Source organism: Limulus polyphemus, unplaced genomic scaffold (genome assembly GCF_000517525.1).
Source record: "Limulus polyphemus unplaced genomic scaffold, Limulus_polyphemus-2.1.2 Scaffold978, whole genome shotgun sequence".
In the NCBI taxonomy this organism is placed as follows: Eukaryota; Metazoa; Arthropoda; class Merostomata; order Xiphosura; family Limulidae; genus Limulus; species Limulus polyphemus.
Window position 1 is genome coordinate 186,094 of NW_013666588.1, and position 9,236 is coordinate 195,329.

General features: G+C 31.1%; 1 protein-coding gene across 9 annotated transcripts in view; it reads right to left on the reverse strand.

Moving 5' to 3' along the window:
* LOC106461524 (zinc finger protein 501-like) overlaps nucleotides 1–8,873 on the reverse strand; it is a 25,503-nt gene extending 16,630 nt beyond the window's left edge. For 2 of the 9 annotated variants that reach the window (XM_013921353.2, XM_022388508.1), the window contains exon 1: nucleotides 8,796–8,871. The gene's annotated coding sequence lies outside the window, so the exon portion shown is untranslated. Of the gene's footprint in view, nucleotides 1–4,690; nucleotides 4,752–8,705; nucleotides 8,724–8,791 lie in introns of those variants that run through there. The other 7 variants (XM_022388514.1, XM_022388509.1, XM_013921352.2 and 4 more) reach the window with 7 other exon arrangements.
* Between the last annotated feature and the right edge of the window lie 363 nt (nucleotides 8,874–9,236).

Genomic DNA, 9,236 nt, shown 5'->3' on the forward strand with positions numbered 1-9,236 from the left:
TTTAAATTAAAATTTTTAATAGTAAGACTACTAAAACTTTGTGTCATGCAAAGTAATGGTTAAAGGGAAACAAAAAGTTACTGTTATACCATGCTTTAGAGATAAATTAATGATCATATATGAATAAAAATCATTTAAGTGGTCTGAAAAAATGAAATTGTTTGACTTGTGTTTTTTAGCCACTGTATAATGGCTCCAAGTTTTTCAAATACATACTTTTAGCTCACAGCTCTGTCATCTCTTGATCAATATGAGATCTAATTACAGTTTTGGACTCAGGAGGTCAAACATGCCCAAGGTCTCATAGATTAATTTATACTAATCCTGCCTACAAGAATTTCAATTTCAGGGTATGCTGGTGGTAATAAAGTTGAATCACGTGTACTCGCGCCTCACCCTCGATATTGCTGGTGCACAAAAATATAACTAATAAAAAGGAAAAAAAGGTTTCATAGATTAATTTACTCTAATCCTGCCTAAAAGAATTTCAAGTGCCATAGCTATTGAGGATTCCCTTTTGTTTCCTGAAATATGAAACATTCATGTGGAATCTGAACCAATAGATGAAACCAAAGACAAGTATTAGAATTCTGATGAAGGGAGTGGACCCCCTGGATCTGCCCATGCCTCCACTATACAGTATACTAGACCACCCGTGACCCGTTGGGTCACCCACTATTCATAGGTTATGAAGAATTCAAGCTAATTTCAATATTGCACCGAAATGAAGGTTTATTTTGAGATAATTTAATTAAATATTCTAATCATCATGTTATTCTATAATTCATGAAAGATATTTGATTGTTGATCGGGAGTAAAAGGAAAGAACCATTTACTATTTTCTAAAATGCAGCTTTTTTTCACAGTTGATTTAAAATGCTTGAAAATAAGAAATAACAGATAATAGTAATGTTACTCATGGTTTATTAGAACGTAATTGCTATAAAAAAAAAAAAAAAAAGTTAATTTACAGAAAAACATTTCATACTTACTTGCTCAAATTACTGCAAGAAACAGCAAAAATTGATAACTGATACACTACGAAATTCACCAAATGAAAAATCTTTTTCACTATATACAGCGAATGACTGTTTTGACTGAGAAAATTTTCTCATTTCCTTACCTACCATAACCAAGGCACATTATTGAGAAATTCTTCAAGATCTTGTTTTTTGTCATCTTACACCTTTTAATGAAGATGGGAACATTGACAGGGAAATAGATTTGAACGAAAAAGTTTCGTAAAGAGCGCGAACGGTAGTGTGATGTAAAATTACTCATGCTAGATATTTTCATAAAAGTGACCCAAAAAATGGCACTAACTCATTAACCCACTGCCAGATTTTAACAAAACTTGTTTTATTATGTTTCTATTTTCATTTCAGGGTTACTGTATTCTTAAAAGTATGGCGCTATTGTGTGCCGTTTTTGCTGTATTTAATTACAGACAAGCAAACAAACAAACAATCTCAGAGTTTTAGTAGTATATAGATAGATAGATGTATGTGATACTTTTGTAAGTCAGCACAACACCTAAATGCTACATTCAATGGCATGTTTGTTTCTAATTAATGCTTCACAAAGCAAAACAGCTTATCAAAATTACATTACAGTGTCAAATTCATTTTCAATGATCAATGCAGTTAGCAAAAGTATTTTAATGTAACTATGGTTAACATATCACACACTGTACGTTACATTGGCTTGTATGTTGTTTAATAATAAACATCTTAAAGTTGTTGTGCTTACGTTGCCATCTTTTGACGAAATAGGGAAATAGATTTGAACGAAGTAGTTTCATAAAGAGCGGGAATGGTAGTATGATGTAAAATTACTCATGCTAGAAATTTTCATAAAAGTGACCCGAAAAACAGTGCTAACTCTGTAACCTGTGGCCCGATTTTAACGAAACTTTTTTATTCTGTTTCTATCCTCATTTCTCATATTCTATTCATATTTCTATTCTCATATTGTGCGCCGTTTTTTGCTGTATTTAATTACAGACAAGCAAACAATCTCAGAGTTTTAGTAGCATATAGAAGATAGATAGATAGAAGATAGATTTTACAATAAACTATAGGATTTGCCCTAAAAATGCATGTTTTGGGGCCCAGCTGGCTCCCTAAAAAAAGGTTAAGTGTGAGCCCTGTAATAGTAATGAAAGGTTAAAACAACAAGCACAAAAACTCCAATAAAGCTAATGAAGAAAAAACTCCTCTGAAAACAGATATGGCCAAGGAAAGAATGAGCCTGTTCACATGCTTTTGTTCATGAAGGATGTGTTGCCCTCCCATTGGAGTTACCTACAACGAAAGGAAAGATTCAGGTGAACAAGGCTCACGAAACAAGGGAGAATGAGAGTCAGCAAAAAATTATTGGCAATGGCAAAAGCAAAAACAAAAGATATATGTGGAAACCAAGCAGTGAAGTTCAAAACTGGGACTACCTGATCCATAACAGACAAAGTCACTGAAGATTAATGCAAAGTTACACAGTTATAAGTAAATGGGCAAGAAATAGAAGTTATCAGCCACTTTACATAGTTAGGATGCATGGGCAATGAGCAGGGAGGAAGAGATGCTGATTTGAATGCTTGTGTCAACAACAATACTAGATATACATCTGCACAACTAAAACCACTATATAAATTCAACAAGATTTCTGTCAAGAGAAAGCTTCATTCTTCAATACAAATGAAAAATCATATTGCTCTATAGATCAGACTGCTGGAAAACAAACAAATAAGTTGCCAGAGAGTTACATTTATTAATCTACAGGTGCCTTAGGATAGTTCTTGAGTACAATAGCCCACAAAGATCTCAAACAAGGAAGTGAGAAGAAAGACAGAACAGGAAGACATCAGGGTTGTGGATAGGCTATGTGCTTAGGAAAGAACAGGTCAGCTACATAAAAAAGGCTCTGTCCTGGGGTTCTTAGAGGAAAAAACAAAACCCAAAACAACATGGAGAAGATTAACAGAAGCTGAATTGAAATCCAAGGCAAAGCTAACCTGAGAACAGGCTCAAGTAATGGCACAAAACAAAGTACAATGGCAAGACCTTAAGGATGAAGTAATTAATTCTATACTAGCATATAGCATGTCAAAAATGATGGAAACAAGCCACCCCACTTCATAGTATACCCTAACCTCACATTTCATATTTAACTGAAATAAACAAATTTTGTGAAATCAAGCTTGAACATCAAATAGGCAGAAAAGTGCAGTCAAGGCAATCAAACATCAGTAAATTCCTTTGTGAGCCAATCAAAATTAAGATCATTCAAAACCCAGAAACAAATATAATGTCCAGCAGCTAGCTGAAAGGGTGAACAAGCTTGGTTGCAAAAGGCATCGAACAAGACGCTCAAATCAAGAAGCAACCCACATAACCACCATGCTATACTGGCCAAAAGTTGAAAAAGTTTAATAGTAATAATAAAATCTTATGATAAAAATCAAGTTTCAATACTTGGAGTGAGCAAAGCACAGATGGCTCATTGTGTACTTTTGTGCTTAACTACAAACAAACATAATGGCAATATTCTGATGATTTGGATAGTTGGACTAATACAAAATAGAAATAATTAGAAACCTAATTTCAATTAGTTGATTATTTTTGTAAATCTGGACACTAATCGATTAAGCTGAAGATTTTTGAATTATTCAAAAATAATAATAAAAAATCATAATGGCAATATTTCAATACTGAATATTTAGGATATTAGTAATAAACCACTAATGTCTATAAATTAATTACTTTTGTGGCATTGATTTAATCATTATTTTGATTGATTATTTTAAGTGTTACGAAGTAATGTAATTAGCTCTAATCATAACAAGAATTATTGGTTAGCTACTTTATTACTCTAAATGACAATTGTAAAGTAGATTTTAACCCATTACTTACATTAGTTGTATTGCAATATAATTGAAAATGTGTAACTTTGGACAGAGTACTTGTGCCATTTTAAAACTTCTCAAACAGGTTCTGAATTTTGTAATGTATCAAGTTGTGAAATATTGTTTCAAAATTTTGCTGCTTTGTAAATTTTTGAAATCCCTTGTAACCTGCTATTTACAGTATGATTAGAAATTTATAACTTTAGATAAAAAGGAATGATCCATGAGACATAAAAATCCAGGGGAACCATGGATCCCCATCAAATACTCAGTCCTTAGTGCAAGCCAATTTTTTCAAACACCACATACATAGTTACAATGAATTCAACCAGTGTGATCTATTTTTAGAAATTGCTATTTTCAGGAAGAATTTTAAAGTGCAATATATGCCTTATTCATGGCATTCAATGTGCAGTGTAATATTCACAAGTTTTCTGGAAATTTTTTTGTTTTATTAAATGTTTACATATTCTGATTCTTTTTATAATTTTGGCTGTTTCCATACCAACAGTTTTTAAAAGTATATTTTAAAACTCCTTAATTAATTTTAGATTCTATACTAATTTATTACTTTGCTGCTTTAAATGACAACTTTGAAGTATAATACTTGTTTTATGTGTAGATATGTGAAAATATACAACTAGAGCCACTTACGTATTTTTATCACTTATCAATGATATAATTCACACTATAAATGTTCTTATCTCTTATTTATATTCTTTTATGCATTCAGTTATAATATTAAGCTATAAACAACAGAAAGGGATATAAAAATAGTCATGCACATACCATGATCAGATATCAGGATAAAATTGTCTCGTATGGCTTATAATTTTTCCTTTGAATAGATCTAGGTGATTTAATAAATTACCTATGAGCAGTGATTACATCAATTAATATTATGTAAGCTAATGTATTAACTGAAATTACAATTAAATCGATTAAATGAAATTAATTTTTTGAATATAACTGATTTTGGTTATTCCATCAATCAATTAATCAAAATTCTGATTATATCAATTGTCATAAAAATAATCAATCGTTACCATTCTCCATTATTCCAACAACTTATATCAAAATTATGAATAAATCAATTGACATGAAAATAATTAATTAGCTGAAATTAGGGTTTCCAATTCTTCCATCAATCTAAGAAATTAAAATATTGGCACCAAACTCATTCATCCTGTCTTTATTATAGCAAAGCTGCTGAGGCAATCTGTGACTTTTAGGGCTGGGAAAAGTAATTGATTACCCATAAGTATCAATTACATCGATTAACATCTCAACCTAAATGAAGAATTGAAATTACAGTTAACTGGTAACATCATGAAAGTAATCAACTACTCAAAATTAAGTTTTCAATTATTCTAAATATTCAAAATATTATTATATTTGGGGGGGGGGTCTTTTGAAGGCCTCAGGTTCAATTCCTACTGCCTAATCTTGCTCATTATGTCTTTATTGCAAAGTTACTAAGGCTATCTGACAGTCACTGATTTTGAACTGCTGACTAGAGGATAGACAACTGATTGACAGTACCCAGTGGCAACTTTCTATCTAATGAGGAGTTAAATAAAGTTTAAATTTACTTTTTTTTAGATAATTTATAATTCAGTAGTTGTTAAGATCAAAAACATTCATCTAACATCTAGAGAGAAGGTTAAATTATTTATAAATACATTAGTTAATTCAGTGTATAAATGATCAAGAAGAATGACTGAGTAAAGTTATTAAGTAAAAGCTAGTGCTTCTGTAAGCTCATCAATAAGTTAGTCAGTATATGTTATCAGTCATGGAAATTTCTGTTATGTGTTAAAATTGAATTAGGCCTACAACAGTTTCTGTTGAAAATACTCCTATTTAAAATTTGGTTTAATATTAAAAGTGTCTGTACTAGATGTTAAAGAATAAATAAATTTTGTTAATGTTAAGTGAAATGGATCTCACATTTTCATCAAATGCTCCAAACAAAACAGTCCAACAATGGAACAGATTACAATATTAATGTCAGAAGTTGGATTGTTTGGGTGAAAATGAAATAAATATTTGAGTGAACTTCAACTTCCATGATGACACACAATGAGATAGAAACCTTGTTAATAGATAAAACAACAGAAAGAACAAAAAGAAAATGATGGAAAATTATAAGAAAAATTAAAAGAAATGAAATATTTAAAAAATTAAAAACAAAAATAAATATGATTGAAGAGAAAATTGATGAAGCTATTAGAGATTTAGAGAGAGAGTACAAGATAAAACTTACAAAAGACATCTATGAACTACTGAGAGATTATAACAGCAAGAACAATGGAACATACATGAACACCAGTGGACAAAAACAACTGCAGTTGGTACTACTCCCAGAATCTCTATATTCCAAAGCATACTGTCATCTTCAAAGCCTACCAACAGCTGGTCAATTAGGTGTTACGAAGACAGTGGAGCAACTAAGAAAACATTTCTAATGGTTTGGGTACTGGGAAACCGGAAAATTGATGTAAAATGTGTGAATTATGCTGCGAGTGTACAAAAAACAGCATGGGTAACTACAACAATGTTGTGTTGGAACATTACCTGAAAGAATTGCAGGTAATGTGCTTGGTCCTCTGCCACAGAATAATTGTGGATATAAATACATCATCATTGTAAAGGACTATTTCACCAAATGTATGGAAGCATATGCTATTCCTAACCAGGAAGCAGTAACTCTAGCAAAGAAACTCAGCAACAAATTCATTACAAGATTTCTCATGCCTATGGAACTTTACTTAGATCAGAGATGAAACATCAAAACAGCCTTGTTTGCAAACATTTGCCAGATCTTTGAAGTCAAAAAGATCAGGACAACAGCTTTTCATTTATCTTCTGGTGGCATGGAGGTCAGACATAATAATACACTGTTAAATCAATAAGCCATTAATGTGGATGAACATAAAAAACATGGGATTAAGATCTCTCGCTGCTATTTATGGGTTAACCAACATCAGCACATGAAGCTACACACAACACATCATCATCATCAACATTTGGGAGTGAAATAAAAAAAAAAGTGTGATTGGATCTTCTGTACTTGCATCCATAAAATAGTTACTAAGCAGTCTTACACAGAATATGCAAAGGGATTAAGAACACTATTGAGGTTATACATGAAATTACCTAGGAAAGATGTAAATCAGCTAGTGATAAAATAAAAAGTCAGTATGATGTTAGTGCTAATAAGACTATATATAACTGGTGATATAGTAAGGCTGTACAATGTCCACCACAAGAAAGAATGAACTTCAAAAGGAAGCAGGTGATTGAAAGGGTTAAATGTTGTATTGAAAATAATCAATGATGTGGTTAACAAAATCCAGAGGGAAAATGTCATCCACCACAATCATTATTGGAGAACAGCCAACTGGGTAACACCAAAGAATAATTTGCGAGTGGAAGGTCAACCTTCTGAGTAACCTAGAATTTCTCTTAAGACCACCTACAGTGGATCAAAAAATTAATGACACTAGTGGATTTTGTTTACCATTTGCCCAGACAGAACTCTTCAAATAAAAGGACAGCAAAATAAGGGACAAGAGACCATTTTATATTTATGCCATAACCCTCAGGAAATAAAACCACCAAAAGTAAAAGTATTTCATGAATGGACAGTTTAGGGTAGTTTCATTTTTGGATCAGGATTTTTCAAGGGATTTTACAATCCAAGAGAGGCACTATAATAAGATATATTTTAGATGTTAGCAAGAAGTTGCATGCATTAAGATTGTAAACCTCCATCTAGAGATGAAATTAGATTATTTATAAATACAATAGTTAGTTCACTGATGTATTTAAGTTTTAATAACAACCGAGTTAACTATTCCTTGTATAAATGATTGAGAGAAGATTAATTAAGTAAAGTTATTCACTAAGAGTCAATGTTTCTGTAAGATAATCAGTAAGTTATTCAGCATTTGCAATTAATCAAGGAAATTTTTGTTAAATGTTATTAATATCAGTCAATTAGGCCTACACTAGTAGTTCCTGTTTAACTTACAGTTTTAAGTTTTCTATTTAAAGTTGGGACTAAAACAGTATAGACTATAGTATAGGTCAGTTTCTTAATACTGATGTTTTTATTAATTGCACACTCAGTTATATATGTCTTTTATTTGATAGTCAAAAGTTGGAGAACGAGTTAATTATTAGTTAACAAAAACAGTTTTTTGGGTAGGCAGAATCTTTCAAAAACATAGGGTCCATGGGGAAAAAAATTATAAAAAAAAGGGTCCTTGGTAAAGAAAAGGTTGGGAACCACTGGTATAGGTGAAAGTGGCTGTTGCAGACATTAAACTTTAAAAATAAAAGAAATAATTTATCATTGTTATGTGGACTGGATTTTGCATTATTTTTACCAAAAAAATGGCAAAGAACTTGACCAACTGCAGAACTTAGAACCTACTGTTACAACAAATGAACAATACAACAGTACATGATAATGATATTAACGGTGTAGCTTTCCAAATTCCACTTCCAATTAATCATTTACAAACTAGTATAAGTTATAACTTACAAGTTACAGTATCGACAGACTGCTTCTGTTCTTATTTAAAATTAAGAATTTCATTCGTATCAGGATTAGTTCCGAATAATTATTATTATCATTAATACATATTAATATAGATTGTAAAACCGAAATAATGTCTGTTCTCTTAATTAATAATTAGGCCCAAGGTCTTCATAATCTTACAAAAATGGCTACGTTAACGTAAGGTATAGTAGTAATAGTATAATATCTAGTCTACATTATATATAATTTTAATACCATTTAAGAAATAGATTAATACTAACAGGAACGCTTCGATAAAATTAAGTATAACTCATATTAGTATTACAATAACCAAAACAAACCTACAACATTTATTCTAATTGGGGAGGGGTTTATGACGGAGTCTTGTCCACGCTTATCTAGAATCAGACACCCACAGTTAACAAACCTCTAAAAATGGACCATTCGACACTAATACACTTTTCAATTATGAAAATAAATGCTCCTGTCTTATGGTGGTGACAATATTATATATATTAATGAATCTATTATTATTGGGATATTTTAATGAAATATAGTAGAGAAATCATAAGAACTACAGCACAGAATATGAGTAATTTAAAAATAAAATTCAGCGTGATAAATTAGCATATTAAAATTATTAGATATACACGACTATTTAACTTTAAGTTTAATGCCAGTGGTATGATTTATACAGCGGGAATATTAAAATTAGTTATTTTTAGAAACAATAGCTTATCTCAGGTTTATTTACAAACTATTTACAAATCATGCGTTGTGTAGTTC